We start from the raw sequence: 24586 nt of genomic DNA, 5'->3' as shown, positions 1-24586 counted from the left end.
CCAAGTAGCTGGGACTACAGGTGCGTACCACCATGCCCAGTTAATTTTTTGTATTTTTAGTAGAGACAGTGTTTCACCATGTTGGCCAGGGTGGTCTCAAACTCCTGACCTCAGGTGATCCACCCACCTTGGCCTCCCAAAGTGCTGGGATTACAGGCGTGAGCCACCCCACCCAGCTGACACCTCTAGTTTTAACGCTCTGATGTGCTTAGCACACGGCCTCATGATCCAAGCTGGTTGCTCAAGCTCCAGGCTGCACATCCATATTCTACCCAGCAGGAAATAGGATGGAGCAAAAAAGAGTGCCTATAACCCTTTTTAAAGGACATTTTCTGGACAATGCACACAATAATTTTGATTGCAACCCTTTGTTCCAGGACAATTTCTTTTTCTTTTGTTTTTGTTTTTGAGACAGAGTTTTGCTTCTTGTTGCCCAGGCTGGAGTGCAACGGTGCGATCTTGGCTCACTGCAACCTCCACCTCCCGAGTTCAAGCGATTATCCTGCCTCAGCCTCCGGAGTAGCCGGGATTACAGGCATGTAACACCATGCTAGGCTAATTTTGTATTTTTAGTAGAGACGGCATTTCTCCATGTTGGTCAGGCTGGTCTTGAACTCCTGACCTCAGGTGATCTGCCTGCCTCAGCCTCCCAAAGTGCTAGGATTACTGGTGTGAGCCACTGTGCCCAGCCTGTTCCAGGACAATTTCTAACTGCAAGAGAGGCTGTGAATTGTAGTCTGGGCAGCCATGTTCCATCTGAAAATCAAGGAGGGAGAGAACGGATATTGGGGTGTGTAACAAACCTGTGTTCCAATGCAAGATAAAAGGAATCAGTAAGAAAAATCTTGCAATTATGACTGAAGTGACAGTATTGAGATCACCTGGTGGCATAAAGGAGATTTGGAGGTGGGTGGTCTAGGACATGTGATCAGAGACAGGAGATGTTTTCAAAGAGGAGAAGAAAATGGGAACAACCCTAAAGATGCCCTGGAAGGTAGTAACAAAAGACAGGTGAGAGTTCTGGGTAAGAGCTGTAATTCAGTAAGTGATTAAGACTTTAGAAGAGCTGGGTGAGGTGGTTCATGCCTGTAATCCAGGTACTTTGGGAGGCTGAGGCAGGAGGATCGCTTGAGCCCAGAGTTCAAGAACGGCCTGGGCAACATGGCAAAACCCTGTCTCTACAAAAAATACAAAAATCAACTGGGTGTGGTGGCATGAGCCTAGTCCCAGCTACTCAGGAAGCTGAGGCAGGAGGATTGCTTGAGACTGGGAGGTGGAAGGTGCAGTGAGCTGACATCACACCACTGCACTCCAGCCTGGGCAACAGAGTTAGACCCTGTCTCAAAAACAAAAACAAAAAAAACTGTAGCTGAATAGGGAGAAAGGGAAGAGAAGGAAAACAGGATAAGTAAGAGACAAGGAAGAAAGTGGCCGGGCGTGGTGGTTCACGCCTGTAGACCCAGTACTTTGGGAGGCCAAGGTGGGTGGATCACCTGAGGTCAGGAGTTTGAGACCAGCCTGGACAACATGGTGAAACCCCATCTATACTAAAGATACAAAAATTAGCTGGGCATGGTGGTGCACGCCTGTAGTCCCAGCTACTTGGGAGGCTGAGGTGGGAGAATTGCTTGAATCTGGGAGGCGGAGGTTGCAGTGAGCTAAGATCACGCTAACGTACGGCAGCCTGGGCGACAGAGGGAGACTCTGTCACAAAAAGCAAACAAACAAACAAACAAAAAACAGGAAGAAAGAAATAGAGGACCCAGTGAGGGATAGAATGGGAATAACAGGAGGCTCAATTTCAGCCCTGCTCTGCCCTGCTTGATGCTGGCTCTTTGGTCCCTGGAACTGTGGCCTCTCACTTTGTAAGAATTCCAGTGAGGGTAGCTTTATTTGGTGTAAAGAACCATCATCCACTTCCTATCATCTTAGTGTTGGAAACTCTCCTGACTTCACATAAAGCCTTCAGATAACGACATCAGGTGGGCAAACATGGTACAAGGGCCAGAAAAAAAAATTAGGCCCCATTTAAAAGAAATCCAACTGTGTGCAGATACGAATGTTAATAATGACTGATAAATCAACCCATAGCTTTGCTGCTGTCTTCTGGGACACCGAAGCTATTATGGGAAGGTTTACTGTGGCTCTGACGAGGTCTGGTGAATACTGTGAAAGCTGGTCACGAGGCTTTTGAGTCAACAGATTGTTTTTTAAAGGAGTTCTTTAAAAAACTGCCTTACGTGCAATAAACAGCTGGCTCCTTTCTTTGAGGCGGATCCTTACCTTCGGTCAAGACAATGGAAGGTCTATTGTTGTGGGTCTGATGAGGTTTGGTGAAAACAGTGAAAGGTGCTTACCAGGCTTTTGAGTCAATAGAATTTTTTTTTAACTTTTAAGTTCTGAGGTACAAGTGCAGGTTTGTTACTAGGTAAACTTGTGTCATGGGGTTTTGTTGTACATATTATTTTGTCACCCAAGTTTTAAGCCTAGTAGCCATTAGTTATTTTTCCCAATCCTCTCCTTCCTCTCACCCTCCACCCTCCGAAAGTCCCCAGTGTGTGCTGTTCCTTTCTATGTGTCTGTGTGTTCTCATCGTGTAGCTCCCACTTTTAAGTGAGAACATGCGGTACTTGGTTTTCTGTTCCTGTGTTAGTTTGCTAAGGATAATGGCCTCCAGCTCCATCTGTGTTCCTGCAAAAGTCATGATCTTGTTCTTTTTCACCGCTGCATCTTTGCTTTTTTAGGCTCCTTAAACAAACTGTCTTGCATCCAATAAATACTTGGCTACCTTCTTGTGAAGAGAATCATAGGGATATTTTTACCTTTCCGTCAAGCCTATGGGGCAAAGAGATGAGTTAGGGTAAAACGTGCACCTGAAGGTTCCGAGGTTTGCTCAAAGCACTTCATTTATAGTTAAAAAAAAAAAATTTACATTAACGCATCCTTGAGCTGGAAGGGACCCTTTTCTTTGGGTATAAATATTTCTTTTTCTTTTCTGTTTTTTTTTTTTTTTTTTTTTGAGACAGATCCTTGCTCTGTCGCCCAGGCTGGAGTGCACTGGTGCAATCTTGGCTCACTGCAACCTCTGCTTCCTGGGTTCAAGCTATTCTCATGCCTCAGTCTCCCAAATAGCTGGGATTACAGGTGCACACCACCACACCCAACTACTTTTTGTACTTTTCTTTTTTTGAGACAGAGTTTCGCTCTTGTTTGCCCAGGCTGGAGTGCAATGGTGCGATCTCAGCTCACTGCAACCTCCACCTCCCAGGTTCAACCAATTTTCCTGCCTCAGCCTCCCGAGTAGCTGGGATTACAGGCATGTGCCACCATGCCTGGCTAATTTTGTAGTTTTAGTAGAGATGGAGTTTCTCCATGTTGGTCAGGCTGGTCTTGAACTCCCGACCTCAGGTTATCCACCTACCTTGGCCTCCCAAAGTGCTGGGATTATAGGCATGAGCCACCGCACCTGACTTTTTTTTTTTTTTTTTTTTTTTTCTGGGTGTCTCACTGTCGCCCAGGCTGGAGTGCAGTGGTGTGATCTCGGCTCACTGAAACCTCCGTCTATCGGGTTCAAGCAATTCTCCTGCCTCAGCCTCCCGAGTAGCTGGGATTACAGGCATCTGTCACCATGCTCAGCTAATTTTGTATTTTTAGTAGAGGTGGGTTTTTGCCATGTTGGCCAGGCTGGTCTCAAACTCCTGACCTCAGGTGATCCACCTGCCTTGGCCTCCCAAAGTGCTGGGATTACAGGCGTGAGCCACCACGCCTGGCCAATTTTTGTATTTTTAGTACAGGTGGGGTTTCACCATGTTGGCCAGGCTGGTCTCGAATGCCTGACCTCAGGTGATCCACCCGCCTTGGCCTCCCAAAGTGCTGAGATCACAGGTGTGAGCCACTGCACCCGGCCGGGTATAAATATTTCTACAGCAGGCTGGAGAGACTGGAGTTTGCTTTGTTTACAGAAATCTGTTCCACCTCACTCATGAGAATTTCACGATTGTAGACACTTGCCTGTGCCAACAATTTCAAAATCTAAAACTGGCGGGGTTTTTGCAAGTTTTGCAAAATATTTTGCAAATCTGGATCTGAGTGCCTTTGAGTGGTTTAGGCTGAGACAGTGGGGGCTGCGGCCTAGGACCCATAGTCACTCCCAGGACATGACTCCCCTGAGTCCTCAAATGGTTCTTTAGAGTGCGGACAGGAGACCAAGATGTTAACCAAAGCAGTGAAAACGCAATGAGAATGTTCTGGCGTCTCTGAGTGTATACCCGACCATTGTGATCAAACAAACTGCTTGGCCTATTAAAAACACACTGAAAGCAACATTTTTGTTTCGCAACATATGAGAGGGCAGGTTGCCAAGTACTTGGTTATAATGTGGAATCCATAAAAATAAATGCTGCCCTTTGTCACTTTCTTCATACTGGATTAACCCTATAGTAACAGAAATGGCACAAAAGAATTACGTACTCAAGTCATTTGCACTTGGAATTCTCCTTCTTTGCAGTGACTTTCTGTAAAAATAACAAACCAGTTTTCAGTTTCAGTTTTCTCTTCTGTATGTAACTGGCCCATAGGTAGAAAGTGTCAGAAACCTTATTGAATTTTTCTACTGAAGAGGTACCTGCTGGAGACAAAAATTAAAGTTAAATTAACTAGAACAGAAAATGCCTAAGGGTTATTTTCTTCCTTTAAAGTGAAATTTGACTTATAATTAAAACACACTTTGTTTTGTAAGAAGAAAGACATTAGGGGATACTTTTTTTTTCTTCATAGCTGGTTCTTAGCCAAAATCTTCATCGCTCGCTCTCCTTTCTTCTCTCCCTCCTCCTTTTTTCTTTTCTTTTTTTTTTTTTTTTTTTGAGACAGAGTGTCGCTCTCTCCCTCAGGATGGAGTGCAGTGGTGCAATCTCGGCTCACTGCAACCTCCGCCTCCTGGGTTCAAGCAATTCTCCTGCTTCAGCCTCCCGAGTAGTTGGGATTACAGGCATGCGCCATCACGCCCGGCTAATTTGTTTTTTTGTATTTTTAGTAGAGATGGGGTTTCACCATAGTGGCCATGCTGGTCCCGAACTCCTGACCTTGTGATCCACCTGCCTCGGCCTCCCGAAGTGCTGGGATTACAGGTGTGCGCCACCATGCCTGGCCTCTCTTTCTTTCCTTCTTTTTCTCTTTTCCTCCCTCCCTCCCTCTACCCCTCCTTCCCTCTACCCCTCCTTCCCTCTCTCTTTTTTTGAGAGGGAGTCTTGCTCTGTTACCCAGGCTGGAGTGCAGTGGCGTGATCTTGGCTCACTGCAACCTTCGCCTCCTGGGTTCAAGCCATTCTCCTGCTTCAGCCTCCCGAGTAGCTGTGACTACAGGCACCCGCCACCACGCTCAGCTAATTTGTGTATTTTTAGTAGAGATGGGGTTTCACCATGTTGGCCAGGCTGGTCTTGAACTCCTGACCTCAGGTGATCGCCTGCCTCGTCCTCCCAAAGTGCTAGGATTACAGGTGTGAGCCACTGCACCTGACCCTCTTTCTTTCGTTAGAAGAGTGAAATCCTTACTTATTGAGGTGAAGGAAATTTAGACCATGTAGTCCAGTGTTTCCCTTTGATGGATAAGAAGGGCCAGATTCAGTAGTTAGCCAAAGGTCTCGTGGACCAAGGTCTAAGTCACCTCTAAACCTGGTGCTTTCTGCTTTCCCACAACATCTTAACACCTCTGGAGACCACGCTCACCACGTGAGAATTCATCACCGAACCCTGTGCTTCCTGCTGTCTTTGCTGAATGAAAAGCTCCACTCCGAACCTTCACTGATGTAGAAATAGGAAGTTGGTCTTGTGGAGCCTAAGTGCCATTCGAGTTGCAGTAGGACCTAGGATGAAAATGTCCTCAGACATAATATCCTATTTTAGTACTGATCTCCTGTAGATTAATCACAAATGCCAAACCCTGGCTACCAGGGGGTTTCTGATTTATTTTGTTTGCTTGTTCGATATTAGTTTCAATTGAAACGTGGGAGCTAAAAGGCAGGAAGAAAATAAGTGGGTATTTAACATTCCCTGTTTTAAAACCGTTGAAGTAATAAGAGCTAATCTTCTGTAGACTTACTCTGTCCAAGCCGAGGTTTGAGAAGCCTGTAATCCCACAGTCCCTGGAAAGGCTATTGTTTTTTTTGTTTTTGTTTTTGTTTTTTTGAGACGAAGCCTCACTCTGTTGCTCAGGCCGGAGTGCAGTGGCGCGATGTCGGCTCACTGCAACCTCTACCTCCCGGGTTCAAGCAATTCTCCTGCCTCAGCCTCTTGAGTAGCTGGCACTACAGGCACGCACCACCATGCACAGCTAGTTTTTGTATTTTTAATAGAGACGGGGTTTCACTATGTTGGCCAGGATGGTCTTGAACTCCTGACCTCGTGATCCACCCGCCTTGGCCTCCCAAAGTGCTGGGATTACAGGCGTGAGCCACCATGCTCAGCCCATGGAAAGGCTATTTTATTATCCCTGTTTCACAGGCAAAGAAACTGTAGCAGAGAGAGGCCGAGGAGCTTGCCTGGGATCAGACAGGTCAGAGGACACAGTGCAACTCAGGGTTTGTGCTTCCCTTACAGGCAACAGGACTCCAGGAACATCATACGTTAAGTCTCTAGACCCGTCTTCAGAGGGTCGCCTTCTGTCTTCAGGCTGCCTTCTTTCTCTTCTGCGGTTCTGAGGCCTTTGTTTCCTTCCTGCTCTGCTGACTCAGGACCCCAGGAAGCCTGGCTTCCTGTCATGGACTGTTCGAGGAAGGCCTGCGGGGCTGCAGAGTCAGCAGAGGGTGCTCCGTGGGAGAGCCTGCAGAAGCCAGAGAGCCAAGGGCCAAGGCTGAGCCACACAGGCGCCTGTGCGCACACACACATACACACTCATTCACACACACACAGTCTCACATACTCTCATGTTCACACACAAACACAAGCACGTTAGCACAAACATACATGTTCACAAACACACGCAAACACACAGACGTAAACATTCACACACTCATCCACACACAAATACACGTTCACACATACATGCATTCACACACTCATGCATTCACACACTCATGCACACACACACACAGAACACATCTGACTAGGAGAGAGAAGGAAAAGTAGGGGATTCAAAAGTGAACTGAGAAGCCAGAAACAGCCACTGGATATGTTTGGGAGGCCAGAAATGCTGCAAACTTCTACTACTTCCTTTTAGAAAGGTTCCTGCTTTCATTAGGAAGGAGAAAAATACAGAGCTGCTTTTTTGTCAAACATATCCACTGAGTTTTAAATTTTTATTTTTATTTTTTTTTTGAGACAGAGTCTTGCTCTGTCACCTAGGCTGAAGTGCAGTTGTTTGATCTCAGCTCACTGCAACCTCTGCCTCCTGGGTTGAAGCTATTCTCCTGACTCGCCTCCCGAGTAGCTGGGACTACAGGCACGTGCCACCATGCCCGGCTAGTTTTTTGTATTTTTAGTAGAGATGGGTTTCAGCGGTGTTAGTCAGGATGTTCTTGATCTCCTAACCTTGGCCAACCCTGTGTTGGCCTCCCAAAGTGCTGGGGTTATGGGTGTGAACCACCGCGCCCAGCTGAATATTTATTTATTTATTGAGATGGAGTCTCGCTGTCACCCAGGCTGGAGTGCAGTGGTGAGATCTTGGCTCACTGCAACCTCCGCCTCCGGGGTTCAAGCAATTCTCTGCCTCAGCCTCTCGGGTAGCTGGGATTACAGGCGCCCGCCAACACGCCCGGCTAATTTTTGCATTTTTAGTAGAGACAGGGTTTCATCACCTTGGCCAGGCTGGTCTTCAACTCCTGACCTCATGATCCATCTGCCTCGGCCTCCCAAAGTGCTGGGATTACAGGTGTGAGCCACCGTGCCAGTCTGTTTTCTTTTAGCCTTTTCTTATTGTGAAATATAACACACTACAGAAAAGTGTATGAAACAGAGATAGCTCATTGTTTTATCACACAGCAAAGAGCCATGTCACAAAACATCAGGTCAAGACATGTACCATCATGAGCAACTTGAACCCTCACTCATGCTTCCCACCTCCTTTTAGAGGCAACCACAGTCCTAAATTTTATGGCAATTGTCTCCATGCTAAGCATGTGTCTGTCAATGCTGTAGTTTAATTTTGTTTGCCTTTTGTTTTTTGAGACAGGGTCTTGCTCTGTTGTCCAGGCTGGAGTGCAGTGGTGTGATCTCAGATCATTGCAGCCTCCACCTCCTAGGTTCAAGCGATTCTGCTGTGTCAGCTTCCTGAGTAGCTGGGATTAGCATGGTGTGCACCACCATGCCTGGCTAATTTTTGTGTAGAGATGGGGTTTTGCCATGTTGGCCACGCTGGGCTTGAACCCCTGGCTTCAAGTGATTGGCCCGTCTAGGCCTCCCAAAGTGCTGGGATTACAGGCCTGAGCCACTATTCCTTGCCTGCTGTGGGGTAATTCACGATATGAATGTGGAAGTTTGCTCATTCCACTGCTGAGGTACATCTGGGTCTGCCCCCAACTTTTGGCTATTATGATTCATACTGCTACAAATCCTTACAGAATATTCTAATACAAATACTCATGTCTTTTGAGGTACAAGTTCATATATTTCCTGGAGTGAAATTGCTGGGTTACAGAGAATGTTCAACGTCAGCAGATACTGCCAAACAGTTTTCCAAAGTGGTTATACCAATCCAAACTTGACCCAGCTGTATTTGAGATTCCATTGCCCTACATCCTAACCATCTCTCTGTATTGTCAGCCTTTTTAATTTAAACCCTTCTGCTGGGTGTGTGCTGCTATCTCATCACGATTTTAATTTGTATTTATTTGCTTATGAGTGAGGTTGAGCAGTTTCAAACACCTTTATCGGTCATTTGGATATCTTTTCTGGTGCATTGCCTGTTAATGGCTTTTATCTGGTTTTCTTTTGGGTTCTTTTTTTTCCTTATTGATATGTAAGAATCCTTTATATATTCTAGATCTCAGTCCTTTGTTATTTGTGCTGTAAATATCCTTTTCCACTTGTGACATGACATTGCACTCTTTTAATGTTTTGTAGTGTACACAATTTCTTAATTTTAATGCAGTCAAACTTCTTAATTTTTTTCTTTTTGGTTATTGATTTTTGTGTCCTGTTTAATAATTCTTTCCTACCTTCAGGTCATAAAGATATTTTAATATTATCTCCTAGTTCTGTGGTACCCAATATGGTAGCCATCTGTGACTACTTAAACAGAAATGAATTAAAATGAAACAAAAGCCAGGCGCAGTGGTGCACGCCTGTAATCCCAGCACTTTGGGAGGCCATGGCAGCGGGATGGGGGGGCGGATCACGAGGTCAAGAGATCGAGACCATCCTGGCCAACATGGTGAAACCCCATCTCTACTAAAAACACAAAAATTAGCTGGGCGTGGTGGCGTGTGTTTGTAGTCCCAGCTACTCAGGAGGCTGAGGCAGGAGAATCGCTTGAACCCGGGTGGTGGAGGTCGCAGTGAGCCGAGATTGCGCCACTGCACTCCAGCCTGGCAACAGAGCAAGACTCTGTCTTTAAAAAAAAAATTAAAAAATTCCTCAGTTGCCTGTATTAAAGCACAGATCATAGAATACTTTCATTTTCTCTTGATTTGTACTGTTTGAGGAGCTTTTTTTTTTTTCTTACATATTTAAATCTACAACCCACCTGGAATTAATTTTTCTTTGTAGAGGTTAGGTGTCTTTCTTCTTTTTTTTGGAGACAAAGTCTCACTCTTTTGCCCCTGGCTGGAGTGCAGGGGAGTGATCTCTGCTTAACGCAACCTCTGCCTCCCGGATTCAAGCAATTCTCGTGCCTCAGCCTCCGCCGTAGCTGGGACCACTGGCATGCACCACCACGCCCAGCTAATTTTTTGTATGTTTAGCAGAGACAGGATTTCACCAAAAATTAGCTGGGCATAGTGGCACACGCCTGTAATCCCAGCTACTTGGGAAGCTGAGGCATGAGAATCACTTGAACCTGGGAGGCGGAGGCTGCAGTGAGCCAAGATCGCACCACTGCATTCCAGCCTGGGCAACACAGTGAAACTGTGTCAAAAAAAAAAAAAAAAAAAAAAAAAAAAAAAAAAGCCGGGTACGGTGGCTCACGACAGTACCAGCACTTTGAGAGGCCGAAGCGGGCTCAACACGAGGTCAGGAGATCAAGACCATCCTGGCTAACATGGTGAAACCCCGTCTAGCCGGGCGCGGTGGCTCACGCTAGCCGGGCGCGGTGGCTCACGCCTGTAATCCCAGCACTTTGGGAGGCCGAGTTGGGCGGATCACGAGGTCAGGAGATCGAGACCATCCTGGCTAACACGGTGAAACCCCATTTCTACTAAAAATACAAAAAATTGGCCGGGCGTGTTGGCGGGCACCTGTAGTCCCAGCTACTTGGGAGGCTGAGGCAGGAGAATGGCGTGAACCCGGGAGGTGGAGCTTGCAGTGAGCTGAGATCGCGCCACTGCACTCCAACCTGGGGGACACAGCGAGACTCCTTCTCAAAAAAAAAGAAAAAAAAAAAAAAGAAACCCCATCTCTACTAAAAATACAAAAAATTAGCCAGATGTGGTGGCATGTGCCTGTAGTCCCAGCTACTCGGGAGGCGGAGTCAGGAGAATCGCCTGAACCTGGAAGGCAGAGGTTGCAGGGAGCCAAGATTGTGCCACTGCACCCCAGCCTGGGCGACACAGAGAGATTCCATCTCCATAAAGGAAAAAAAAAATAGACTTACCAGGGGCTTAATTTTATTGGGCTTCTCAAAGAATTAACTTTAGCCTATGTTTTCATTTCTTTGTGCTTAATTAGATGTTTTTTCTAATTTCTCAACAAGAGCACTTTGTTTATTCTTATTTCAGTCTCTCTTATTTTCTAATACAGGCATTAAAAATACTTTAATTAAAAACCTTCCATTGAAGTATGGCTTTAGCTGCATCTCATTTTTGAGGATGTAATATTTTTATGAACTATCAGTTTAAAATATTTTCTAATTCCCATTGTGATTTTTTAAAAAAATCTGTGAGTTATTTACAAGTATATGTATAGTTTCTGAACATGTAGATATTTCCTAATTTTTAAAATTCTTATTTTCCAGCTTAATTGCGTCATTGTCTGAGAATGTACTCTGTATGATTTACATCATTTGAAATTTGTTGGAACTTGCTATATTGCCGAGCATTTCATAAACATTCCATGTATACTTGAAAAGAATCTGGGATCTGCAGTTGTGGGTGCACTATTCTATATATGTCCATTTGGTTAAAGTTTGCTTATCCAGTGGTTCAGATCTATTGCTTACTAATTTTGCATATGCTTCTTTTAACAGTTACTGACAGACATAACTTCTGCTATAATCATAGATTTGTCTCCTTGGAATTCGGACTATTTTTTGCTTTATATATTTTGAGCCTATGTTTATCAGCAACACACAAACTTAGAATTGTTATATCTTCTTGGTGAATTGAGAATATTAACGTTACGCAGTGTCTTTCCTTATTTCTAGTAATGCTGTTTGCCCTAAAGCCTACTTTATTTTGATCAGTCTTTGCATGGTTGGTGTTTACATTTTTTTTTTTTTTTTTTTTTTTTGAGACTGAGTCTCACTATGTCTCCCGGGCTGGAGTACAGCGGCATGATCTCGGCTCACTGCAACCTCTGCCTCCCAGGTTGAAGTGATTCTCCTGCCTCAGCCTCCCAAGTAGCTGGGATTACAGGCACGCGCCACCACGACGGCTAATTTTTTTTTGTATTTTTAGTAGAGACGGGGTTTCACCATGTTGGCCAGGCTGGTCTTCAACTCCTGATGTCAGGTGATCCACCCACCTTGGCCTCCCAAAGTTCTGGGATTACAGGCGTGAGGCACCGCACCCAGCCTCAAATGTTTTAATTTTGTAAATTGCGGTAAAATATGTGTAATAGAAAATTTCCCATCTAAGAGTTTTTAAGTATACAGGTCAGTAAAGTACATTTGACCTATTTTGCCAGCTGATCTCTAGAACTCTTTTCATCTTGCAAAATTAAAACTATGTCCATTAAATAACAACTTCCCATTCTCTCCTACCCCAGCCCCTGGCAACCACCCTTCTACTCTCTGTATAAATTTGACTCCTGTAGGAACCTCATATAAGTGGAGTCATACAGTATGTGTACTTTTGTATCTGCTTATCTGCTTTATTTTACTAACCTAATGTCCTCAAGGTTCATCCTTGTGGTAGCATGCGTCAGAATTTTCTTCCTTTTTAAGACTTAAGGCCAGATATGGTGGCTCACACCTGTAATCTAGCACTTTGGGAGGCAGAGGTGGAAGGAGACCAACCTAGGCAACATAGGGAGACCCCAACTCTACAAAAAAATTAAAAAATTAGCTGGGTATGGTGGCACGTGCCTATAGGTGTGCCACCTACTCAGGACGCTGAGGTGGTAGGATTGCTTGAGCACAGGAGGTTGAGGCTGCAGTGAGCCTTGTTCGTGCCATTGTACTCCAGCCTGGGCGACACAGTGAGACCCTGTCTCAAAACAAAAATTAGTGTTTCACTGTGTGTATGTACCACATTGTATTCATCCATCAGTGGGCACTTGTGTTGTTTTCATCTTTTGGCTGTTATGAATAATATTATGAATGTGGCTGTACAAATATTTGTTTGAGATCCTGCTTTCAATTCCTTTGGGCATATACCCAGAATTAAAACTGCTGGATTACATGGTGATTCTATGTTTAATTATTATTATTATTATTTTTTTGAGATGGAGTCTTGCTTTGCCGCCCAGGCTAGAGTGCAATGGCATGGTCTCAGCTCACTGCAACCTCCACCTCCCAGGTTCAAGTGATTCTTGTGCCTCAGTTTCCTGAATAGCTGAGATTACAGGCATGTGCCACCACACCAGGCTAATTTTTGTTATTTTTAGTAGAAATGAGGTTTTGCCATGTTGGCCTGGCTGGCCTTGAACTCCTGACCTCAAGTGATCCGCCCACCTCAGCCTCCCAAAGCACTGGGATTACAGGCGTGAGCCACCGCACCTGGCCTCTACGTTTAATTTTTGAGGGTCTGCTATACTGTTTTCTTTAGCAGCTGTACCATTTTACATTCCCATTAGCAATGCGCAAGGGTGCATCTTTGACAACACTTGTTATTTTCTGTTTTTTCTTTTTTTTCCCTGATAGTGACCATCTTAATGGGTGTGAGGTGGTATTCTTTGCCCATTTTAAAATCAGATTGGTTTTTTTTTTTTTGGTCATTGTTGTTGACTTGTAGGCATTCTTTGTCTATTCTGGATGTTAACCCCTTACCAGATATATGATTTATAAATATTTTCTCCCATTTCTCTCATTCTGTAGGTTGCCTTTCATTTTGTGTGTTTTTTGGGGGACAGTAACTCTTTGTTGCCCAGGCTGGAGTGCAGTGGTGTGATCCTGGCTCACTGTAACCTCCGCCTCCTGGATTCAAGCGATTCTCAGTCTGCTGAGTAGCTGGGATTACAGGTGTGCACCATCACACCCAGCTAATTTTTGTATTTTTAGTAGAGACAGGCTTTCGCCATGTTGACCAGGCTGGTCTTGAACTTCTGGCCTCAAGGGATCCGCCCTCCTCAGCCTCCCAAAGTGCTGGGATTACAGGCGTGAGTCACCGCAGGTTGCTTTCCACTCTGTTTGCATGGCTTGTCTTTGTCTATATGGTTACTTCTTTTTTTTTTTTTTTTGAGACGGAGTCTCACTCTGTCACCCAGGCTGGAGTGCAATGGCACAGTCTCGGCTCCCTGCAACCTCCGCCTCCCAGGTTCAAGCAATTCCCCTGCGGTAGCCTTCTGAGTACTGAGATTACAGGTGTGCGCCACCACGCCCAGCTATTTTTTGTATTTTTAGTAGAGACGGAGTTTCACCATGTTGGCGAGGCTGGTCTTGAACTCCTGACCTCAAGTGATCCACCTGCCTCAGCCTCCCAAAGTGCTGCGATTACAGGATTGAGCCACCGCGCCCAGCCTATACTATTTTAAATTTTTAAAATCCATATCTTTTAGGTTTATTTCTTGATAACAGCAGTTTTATAACTAGAGCAATTAGTTTATTAATACATTTAATTACTGATATAATTTGTTTAAATCCCACCTACTTTGCGTGTTTTTTTTTTTTTTTTTTGAAATGGAGTCTCACTCTTGCCACACTGGAGTGCAGTGGTGCGATCTCAGCTCATTGCAACCTCTGCCTCCCGGGTTCAAGCGATTCTTCTGCCTCAGCCTCCCAAGTAGCTGGGATTACAAGCACCCGCCACCATGCCCGGCTAATTTTTGTATTTTTAGTAGAGACGGGGTTTCACCATGTTGGCCAGGATGGTCTCGATCTCTTGACCTCGTGATCCGCTCACCTCAGCCTCCCTAAGTGTTGGGATTACAGGTGTGAGCCACCCTGCCTGGCCTTTTGTGGTCTTTTTAATCAGTATTTGCCTTCTTTTGAATTTATTATTGTCTTCCCTCTATGTTAGCTTGGAAATTATTCATTCTTTTACAGGTCTAGTGATTAACTTAGATATTACAACATGCTTCTTTGCCTTTGTCAATGTCTAGTCTTAACTGGTACTTTAGTCGTATTGCTGGATAATGTGAATACTTTGGACCTTTTTTTTGTTTGTTTTTTGCTTTTTTGAGACGGAGTCTCGCTCTGTCACCCAGGCTGGAGTGCAGTGACGGGATCTCTGCTCACTGCAAGCTCCGCCTCCCAGGTTAACGCCATTCTCCTGCCTTAGCCTCCCGAGTAGCTGGGAGTATAGGCGCCCGCCACCACACCCAGCTGATATTTTGTATTTTTAGTAGAGATGGGGTTTCACTGTGTTAGCCAGGATGGTCTTGATCTCCTGACCTCGTGATCCGTCTCCTCAGCCTCCCAAAGTGCTGGGATTACAGGCATGAGCCACCGCGCCCGGCCTACTTTGGACCATTTTAACTCCACTAACTGCAACCACCACCCTTCTCAGATTTATACTCACTGTTATCAAATATTTCAATTCTAGATGTACTTTACATTCCTCAAGGCATTATAATTTTTTTTTTTTTTTTGAGACAGTCTCACTCTGTCACCCAGACTGGAGTGCAGTGGCGCTATCTCAGCTCACTGCAACCTCCGCCCCTCAGGTTCAAGCGATTCTTGATTCTCCTGCCTCAGCCTCCCGAGTAGCTGGGATCAGATGACAGGCATGAACCACCACGCACAGCTAAATTTTGTATTTTTTGTAGAGACAGGGTTCGCCATGTTGGCCAGGATGGTCCCGAACTCCTGGTCTCAAGTGATCGAACTCCTGGCCTTGGCCTCTCAAAGTGCTGAGATTACAGGTGTGAGCCACCGTGGGCAGTCCATTATAATTATTTCTCTTTTTTTTTGAGATGAAGTCTCACTCTTGTCACCCAGGCTAGAGTGCAGCGGCACGATCTCAACTCACTGCAACCTCTGCCTCCCAGGTTCTAGCATTTCTCCTGCCCCGGCCTCTGGAGTAGCTGGGATTACAGGCGCCCGCCACCACGCCCAGCTAATTTTTGTACTAAGGCAAATGACCAGGGAGTGTAGTTGTAGAAGAGAAACCCAAGGACTGAGCCTTGGGACTCTCCAAGCAGAAAATGAAGGCACTGCGGCCGGGCACAGTGGCTCACACCTGTAATCCCAGCACTTTGAGAGGCCGAGGCGGGTGGGTCACTTCAGGCTAGGAGTTCGAGACCAGCCTGGTCAACATGGTGAAACCCTGTCTCTACTAAAAATACAAAAATTACCTGGGCGTGGTGGTGTGCGCCTGCGGTGCCAGCATTGGGGAGGCTGAGGCAGGAGAATCGCTTGAACCCAGGAGGTGGAGGTTGCAGTGAGCCAAGATCACGCCACTGCACTCCGGCCTGGGTGACAGAGAAAGACACTGTCTCAAAAAGAAAAGAAAAGAAAAGAAGCCACGGCCAGTGGGAGCAGAGGAGAAAGAAAAAATGTGGGAAGGAAGAGGGATGTGATGTCGGGGGGATCAGTTAGTTAGGGCTGTGTGTGTTCATCAGATCAGAATCAGAATTGAGCCAAATCAATGGTGGCCAAGGGACCTGTTTTCCCTCAACACTGTTCCTTTCTGCCTGCCTCTAGCTGTGTGTGGTCAGTGGTCTGAAGAGATGCGAGGCAGGGCCCTCAGCATCTCACTTCACACTTTAGCACTCCCTTTCATTAACACGCCCATCCCTGAGAGAAGTTTGGTCATGTACTCGACTAATACTTGGTGAGCGTCTATGTATGTGCCAGGCCCTGGTCTAGTCACTGAGGCAAATAAGCCAGACAGAGCCTGTGCCCAGAGGGAGCATATGATCAAATGGGGGCGGGGCAGATAAGAAACAACTAACAACAGGCAAACAAGAGAACTTTTTTTTTGAGATGGAATTCTCGCTCTGTCACCCAGGCTGGAGGGCAGTGGCACGATCTTGGCTCACTGCAACCTTGGCCCCCCAGGTTCAAGCAATTCTCCTGCCTCAGCCTCCCGAGTAGCTGGGATTACAGGTGCGCTGTAATTTTTGTACTTTTAGTAGTGACAGGGTTTCACCATCTTGGCCAGGCTGGTCTTGAACTCCTGACCTTGTGATCCACCCACCTTGGCCTCCCAAAGTGCTGGGATTACAGGCATGAGCCACAGCGTCCGGCCTAAACAAGAGAACTTCTAACACAGGTCAAGTGTTCAGAGTGACTTGGTCTGGGTAGGGGGATCACAAAAGTCCTCTTTGAGGGGACCTAAATATGATGAAAAGATGATGATGGGTCGGGCGTGGTGGCTCACGCCTGTAATCCCAGCACTTTGGGAGGCCAAGGCGCATGGATCACGAGGTCAGTAGTTCAAGATCACCCCGGCCAAGATGGTGAAACCCTGTCTCTACTAAAAATACAAAAATGAGCCGGGCGCAGTGGCGGACGCCTGTAATCCCAGCTACTCAGGAGGTTGAGGCAGAGAACAGCTTGAACCTGGAAGGCGGAGGTTGCAGTGAATTGAGATCGCGCTACTGCACTCTAGCCTGGTCGACAGAACAAGACTCTGTCAAAGAAAAGATAATCAGAAGATATGGGGGAATAGGGTTCTCACTGGAAGGAAGCTTGGGGCGCTGCAGGGAAAGAGAGAAGGCCAGCCTGGACCACTGCTGGTGAGGGAAGGTGGGACCACCTCACACAGGAGCTTGTAGGCCAGGGTTGGGAATCTGGGTTTTATTCCAAGGTTTCAGCAGAGAAGTCTCGATCTGATTTACATTCATCAAATATCACAGGGTTGGTCAGGTGGAGGATGCATTGTAGGTATCCAGGAGGGGCAGGGAGAAGAGTCGGCAGGCCGTCCCAGCTCAGGCAACAGGCGGTGTATTTGACAAGGTTGGGCTTGGATGCACACACTGGAGGCAGTGAATGGGTTGGGCAGTCACACAAACTGAACACTTATTTGGGTCAATGCCTATACAAGGCAAAGAAAGGCTGCCTATCAAAGAAACGTGTTTGGGAGACACAGTCCTTGCCCTCAGCTTATTTCCTGTTTACTTATATTAGGTGGGTGCAAAAGTCACTGTGGCTTTTGTCATTACTTTTGCATAAACTCAGACCACATACCTAAAGGTGCCATGCAAACAAAACCACCATTAAGCCAGTGCATACCAGTGGCTAAATAAGTGCAAAAGACGAATTGGAAAAGAAGCACCTGGGGTACCCTGGAAAGAGACGTTGGAGCCTTCTTCAGACGGGCCAAGCATTCCCTTTTCCAGCAGGAGGGGCGCTGCCTCCCCCCAGCCTAGCCCATGCCCTTGGTGGCTACCTTGCTGGGCCGTCTAAGAACCTGGCTCCAGGCTCCAGTTTCTCCACTTACTCCGAGGTGAGAAGCGGGTGACTCAGGGGAGGTTGCTCCCCAGCACGCTGCGTTCTTGGCTGGGAATGACTCACTACCTCGTTCCCTCCTTCACGAGTGACCCGGGGCCAATCCCTTAATGTGTCTACACCTTCTCATCAGACCGGGACAATTGCCTGGTGGAGTTTTTGGCTCCCCAGGGGCAGGGCTCCTGTCTGCCACCGTCCACGTTCCTAGTGAGGCTGTTGATAGGGTCTGGAGGAGCGTAAAATCCTCGGGTAGATCCAAGGCCCCAGGCCCTCCCCGTGCACCGAAAGAGGGTTTTAATGCCAGTGCTTCTGCGTTCTTCTAAAGGTAGAGCCGTTCAACAGCATTTTGTACCGAATACAATTCGCAAGCATTCCTGTCTTGGAGGATTTTCTTTTGGGTATCTCCTTGTTGTAAAAACTTGCTTGGAAAAAAAAAAAAAGCAACTGGAGCAGGCCTCCAAAGACAGCAAAGCAGGGACCAGAGGCTCTGGGGAGAGCGCGGGAGGAGGCTGACCAAGGGGCCTCCGTTGCTGGGGGGACCTGGGCGGCTGGACGCCGGGGTCAGTACGCTGCTCGCCCCGCGCAGCCGAAAGCGGGCGTGGTGTCGCGGGGAGAGGATGCCCGGCAGCAGTGTGGCCGGCGGGCTGGGGGTACTCGCCCAGGTCAGAGACCTCAGCCCGCGCCAAGGCGCCCCGCACTTTCCAGCGCAGCGGGTCGCAGCCCGGAGACGCCGGGCGTCCCCACCTCCAGCCTCCCGAGCTGCAGCGGCGCCCGCGGTTCTCCCCCGGCCCGCCAGGTGGACCCGGACTGGCGCACCCTGCTCTCCGCCCGGGACCCTCCCCCGAGCCCTGGCTGCCTCCGCGCCCCGCCCCGCCCGGAGCCCGCAGCCCGCGCCCCGGATTACCTGCCCCGGAGTCACAGTCCGCAGCCCGGACGCTCCCAGGGTGGCTCCGCGGAGCCTGGAGCCACATTCCTAGGGGAGGGGTCCCCACCTAGAGGGTCGCGGATCACGTTACCCGCCCGGAGGAGGAGACCGCGGGACACAGAGTAAACAAGGGGTAAAAAGTTGCATTTGGCTCAATTTTTTTTTAAAATCGTGCTTCGACGCTGGTGGACTCGGGGACACGGCGTCCTCCCAGCTCCCGGAGCCCAACGGCCCCGGGGCGGTTTCCCAGGGCAGAGGCACCTCTCCGGGCGGCGGGTGCGGAGCTGGTCTGCGCGGCCCTGAAGGCGACCCCGGCCGCTCGCGGGCTTCCTGGAAGCGCGGCCGCAGGAGCAGAAACGCTCACATCTACGCGCACAAATAAATCCGCGAGCAGCTCCGCGCCGCGCCGCGGGCGGCAAGGAAACCTCGGGTTGATTCAATGCAGACGCGGGGCGTCTGCCCGGGCAGGAACGCGGCGAGGCGAGAGGACCGGGCGTGGGGGCAGGGAGGCCGGGGCAGGAGAAAGGGAGAAAACCCCAAAGCCACGTTTTAAAAATGCGGGTGAATTTTCAATGCCGTCAGCCCGGGGGAGGGGAAGGGGCCAGCTGCGGGCGCCGGGGTCGGCGGTCCACCCGGGGCAACTTTCCGGGCGGGAGGCGCGGCCGGAGGGGGCGGCGCCGGCGGCGGGAGGCGGGAGTCGGGGGCCGAGGGGAGTCACTTTAAAGGCTCTTTCTTACCCATAATGCTTTGTGGGGACGTTGACAAGTGGATCCAAGATGGCGTAGAAAGTAATGACAGGTAAGTCCTGACTTCCCCCTTCTCTGCTCCTGGGGCCGCTCCGCGAGCTCCCGGAGCTCTCCGGGGAGGGGACCCGACTCCCCTCCGGTGTCCCGGACCCCGGGCGCGGCGGCCCCGGGGCAGGCTGGGGGCCGGGGCGGCCCGCGGCTGGGCCTGGGAAGCGCGGCTCTTCGAGGCGAGGCCCGGACGCTGGGGCTGTTTACAGCTTCTTCCCCTACTTAGTCCCCTTCCCCTCCGTTGGGGCCCGCAGCGTCCTGGGCCCTGGCAGGAGAGGGGGCCTTGCACGCCCGGCCCGGGAGCCTGTGGGAGGTTTCTCCGGCCCAGAGCACTCTGGGAGGGGGACTCGAGCCTCCCGGCACGTTCCCCTCCTCCGGGTCGCGGCTGGGGGTGGGGAGCGTGCGGGCCTCCCACGCCCCGCTTGATGCCCCCCTCAGGCCTCGGACTTCCACCGGGTGTGGCGGGAGCTGGAGCGGGGGCGTGGGGAAAAGTGGGTCAGGGGTGCGCCCCCTCCCTCCCCCGCGGAGGGCTCTCGGCCCGAGATTCACTTTCTTCCCCCCTTTCCCCGCCCCCTCCTCGGAAATGCTCTTTGGCCCACAAGCACATCAACAAAAATAAAGATAGGCTCTCTTTTCCTGGAGATTCCTTGAGAGTACTCCAGTACCCTTTTCAAGGGCTCACAGACTGCAGTCTTACCTAGGGAACTTCGATTCCTCTCCCCTAAATTATTGGAGCCTTCTTCACCCTCGCCTTTGCTGAGAAATCTTCAGACAGGGCTGGAAGCCAGGGTCCTCTGATTGTTCTTGGATCGGGATCCTCAGGTTTTGTTTGCAGTTCAAAAATTGTCATTCCTTCTCCCTCACAACTTAACACTTCTCAGGCAAATCATTAATATAATAAAAAGTGTAACTTCAGAGACAGTGGATTCCTGGAGCGGGGGAAGGAGGGAGGAGTTGTCTGTCTTGCCTAGTTTGTTCTTAATTTTGCTCTCTCTTAAACTCATATTAATGAAATTTCCTCTCCTTCATTTCTTTATGTTTTTGAAAGTAGGGTCAGTCTGTGTTGAAAAAGATGATTTTATTATGTTTTTGAGTTTTAAGAGCATTGTATAATCTATTCTTTTATCTTACTGAAAGGAAATGTTTTAAGGTCAAAAACCAGACTCATTTGCAAAGCTGCACACTGTACCATTTTTGTAACTTTTTCCATTTTAAATGTAGATGCCCTTTCACTTCAGGCTGATAAAATGTTTGCTACTGATAATGTCTGTTACTGGTGTTGTATGGAAACATCTTTTCTATTTGCCTCAGGATTTGGATGAAGTAATGGATCACTAATGAACTACAGTGCTGGTGAGATGTGTAAGGTGAGACTGCAGTTAAAAATGATTTCCTTTTTTTTCTTCTTTATTTTAATCAACTGGTAAGAGTAAGGCTGAAACTGAGTAATTTGATGGGGCCGTCTTTGTTTTCCAAATGTATCACTCAGTCAGTGGGTCTATGGGCAGGGCTAGATTTAGAAAGGAAAAATATGTTGAATGTACCAATCTTTTCAGTTGCTCCAACATACTCAAACATAGTGGTACTTAACTAAGAGCCAAATGTTACTTGCAGCTATTCTTGATCAGTATCTTCACCAGGGATAATTATAGTTTGCCTATTCAAATTTTCTTGCGTAACTTTACTTGGATGTCTTAATTTTATTTGTGTTTTGGTGTCTATCACCTACTGTACATTTAGTCCCGGTGATTATGTATATGGATTTTGTGTGTACCTGGTTTGTGGGACTCGTAAAGTATACCCTTTCCGTTGGAAAGAATTAGGCAGGTCAATCACTCCTGCTTTTATTTTCTGAAAAATGGAGTAGTACTTTTCTCTTTAATAATTATTTTGAAATAAAGATGATAGTGTTGAGATCTGTTTAGCTTATTAGGAAATAGACTAGTTTGTCACTATGTCCTGATCACACACGGTGTGTGAATTTATTCAAAGTGCTTTATTTAATCTAATTTGTAATGCTTTGGATTTAAAGGATATTATTGATACAGTGTTAGTGAATAGTTTTCTGTGCTATAGAGAGGAAGAGAAGTTTGCTGCTTTTACATTTTTCACAAGGAGTTTTCTCAACTTAAAATGTTTTACTAAGTTTTTTTTTAGAAAAATATAAGTAATTGTGGTCTATTGGTTACTGTAGTTTTTTTTTTGTTTGTTTCTCCACTCATCTGGGCCTCTGGATTTTGAAATCCTCTCACAAATTTTTCGTGTCTATCACAACATCTGTTTAAGAAGAATAAGCTATCCTTTTTTTTTTTTTTTCTAGATTGAGGCATGTAATTGACATTTTGCCTTAAAAAAATAAAAACTTAGGAAAGGAAGGTGGACATAAACCAAGATTCTTTTGTAAGTGCACATACCACATTTTCTTGTATTTGAAACTCAGCAGTGCTTATGTTTATTTCATATAATTTTTATTTTTGGCAGAGCAAATATGGATTTTTAAATTTATTTTTATTTTGCAGATGGAGGCATATTCCTGCCTTAGACCTCCCAATTTGAACTTTATATATGTGTGTATATATACATATGTGTGTATATATGTATATATATGTGTATAGATATGTGTGTATATATGTGTATATATATGTGTGTATTTATATATATAGATAGATAGATTTTTTTCTCTTTTTTTTTTTTTTTTGAGACAGAGTTTCACTGTTGTTGCCCAGGCTGGAGTGCAATGACACGATCTCAGCTCACTGCAACCTCTACCTCCCAGGTTCAAGCAATTCTCCTGCCTCAGCTTCCCGAGTAGGGATTACAGGCTTACGCCACCACACCCGGCTAATTTTGTATTTTTAGTAGAGAGAGGGTTTCACCATGTCGGTCAGGCTGGTCTCGAGCTCCTGACCTCAGGTGATCTGCCCACCTTGGCCTCCCAAAGTGCTGGGATTACAAGCGTGAGCCACCATGCCTGGCCTTATCTTTTTTCTTGAAGCCTACAGATAATTTTGTGGAAAGGAGCCAGTGGTCTGCTTTTTGCCTGTGGAGATGTTTGTTTGTAGTCTAAAATGGAATACTTAGAAGTAGGTAATCTTGTGTGGCTAGTGTTGTTTGACCTGAATTGTGTCAAGACATTTTCCACAGTTCTCACACATGTAGACTCTGTGAAGTGTTAGTATTCATTTCAAAGCGAAGTTAGTGGTTGGCCACTGAACAACTTGTTACACAAAGTATTCTAAAATGGGAAATGCCATAGTATTGAAGGTTGTGGTGAGGTAGAAGTCTGTGTCTCTGAGCTGAATAAAGACAGAGCTTTTTTAGTCTGTCCTTTTGGCTGGGAAGCTAGGACACTATTTTTAGGTAAGGCTGTAGTTTTTGGGAGTAAGTACCTTTCTATTAGCTGGTAAACTTGATTATTGCATTTGTTAAGAAGTTTTATTTTCTAATGCCATAGATATTAAAATGCATTGTCTTAAAGTTGGTATATATTTATAGACTGTCCAGTTTTCACTGGAAGAGGAGTGATGCCAAAACAACAGGAAAAGTCATTTTTACTTGCAAAGGGCCTCGTATAATTAAAAAATCTACAGCATATTCATGAAAGGCTAAGAATAGTGCAGAGGGACCAACAAGTAAGTAGCCCAGATCTTACAGATGCATGTGTTCTCTACTTAAGCAGTAGGCTTGGCATTAATATTGAATGTAGATTAGTCTATAATTGTCTGTCAGAGACCCTAAGATCCAAATACAGGCCCCATACAAGAAATAAGGACCTTTGCCTGTTGTTTCAAATGTATAGAAGATTTTGGGCCAGGTTTATCAACAACAGTTATCCAAGAGATGGGGAGGAACTACTTAAAAAATTATAAGCAAATTTTTAGGTTTAATTTTCATAAACTTAGGTGAATATACATGCAGATGTAATTGGATTTCTAAGTAATGTTTTGAAATGTTTTCTAGAAGAAAAGTGATACAAGTGGAGAGTATGCCATACCATCTTACCATTCATTTCAGTTGATGAGTGCAGTCAGGGTTGCTTCTGTAGCATTGGCTAGAAGCAGCATATAACATGATGGTTTATTGCTTTGAGGGGGGGCTGGGATAATAGTTTTCAGTAATCTTGAATCTGTTAGAAGTTAATATTCCTCTTTTTAAAAGACCACTGTAGATGTAACAGGAATAATTTTATTTATATATACATGTAATAACTATTTTGGTCAACTTTTAATTATTTAAAAGAAATGGAAAGTTTTTCAACTAATACCAACAGTCATACCAACTTGTTTACTTTTGTGAATTGTACTGGGTCAGTTTCTCCAAGTAAGAGCAGGAAGTTGTTTGGTAAAGCAGAGTGTATACATATATCTTGTCTTTGAACAAAAGAGAACTTGATTCATCGTCAGGTTCTTCAAAGAATGCATGGCATCTTTGTTGACTGAACTATTCTGAAGTGTGAATGTTTGTGATTTTTGTCATTTCTGTGCCATATTTTAGGTGTTCTTGTCACATCTGAATTTGCCTTTTTGCTTCCTTCTGCAGAAATTATCTTTGTTGTGATGAAAATGTCCTATAATGCGAGCTTCCTGTCAGTAGGCAACGTGTTTAACTAATACAGTTTTAAAAAATTATTTACTTTTATGCAAAACTCCTGTATGCTTATGGTAAACAAATTTGAGCAGTACTTATGTAAAGTAAAAAAGGTTAAAAAAAAAGAAAAGCCTCTGTTCTTCTTCTGTCTCTAGTCCTGCACCCTTGAGCTGAATCTGGCAAACAGCTGGGTGTCATATAGCTTTTGGAAGACCTCTCTATTCCTGAGATATTCTGGCAGTGTGGAAGTAGAGTGAGAAGTCAGAAAAGGCATGGTCATTGAACCAGAGTTTGGATGTTGTGCAGGGACTATTCTGTTCTTATTTTCTGTGATAAGTAATAATGATAAACTACCATCAGCTTAAGATAACTGTAATTTGAATTGTGAAACATGAAAACAGTTAGTTCTTTAGTCAGGTTGGTA

General features: G+C 46.3%; 1 protein-coding gene and 1 long non-coding RNA gene across 5 annotated transcripts in view; one reads left to right on the top strand and one right to left on the bottom strand.

The window, feature by feature from the left end:
* LOC117976456 (uncharacterized) overlaps positions 1-18885 on the bottom strand; it is a 33729-nt gene extending 14844 nt beyond the window's left edge. Inside the window, exons 1-2 of the long non-coding RNA XR_008621710.2 lie at positions 18761-18885; positions 4471-17384 (exon numbers count right to left, since the gene is read on the bottom strand). This is a non-coding gene — a long non-coding RNA (uncharacterized LOC117976456). The remainder of the gene's footprint in view (positions 1-4470; positions 17385-18760) is intronic.
* A 571-nt stretch (positions 18886-19456) lies between these two features.
* HELZ (helicase with zinc finger) overlaps positions 19457-24586 on the top strand; it is a 173970-nt gene continuing 168840 nt past the window's right edge. For 3 of the 4 annotated variants that reach the window (XM_055101691.2, XM_034942757.3, XM_034942756.3), the window contains exons 1-2: positions 19499-19579; positions 20887-20942. The gene's annotated coding sequence lies outside the window, so the exon portion shown is untranslated. Of the gene's footprint in view, positions 19580-20886; positions 20943-24586 lie in introns of all 4 variants that reach the window. The other variant, XM_055101690.2, reaches the window with a different exon arrangement.

This window comes from Pan paniscus, chromosome 19 (assembly GCF_029289425.2).
Source record: "Pan paniscus chromosome 19, NHGRI_mPanPan1-v2.0_pri, whole genome shotgun sequence".
Classification (NCBI taxonomy): domain Eukaryota; kingdom Metazoa; phylum Chordata; class Mammalia; order Primates; family Hominidae; genus Pan; species Pan paniscus.
The sequence above is the reverse complement of the archived record's forward strand: the minus strand, read 5'-3'. Positions and strand labels throughout refer to the sequence as shown.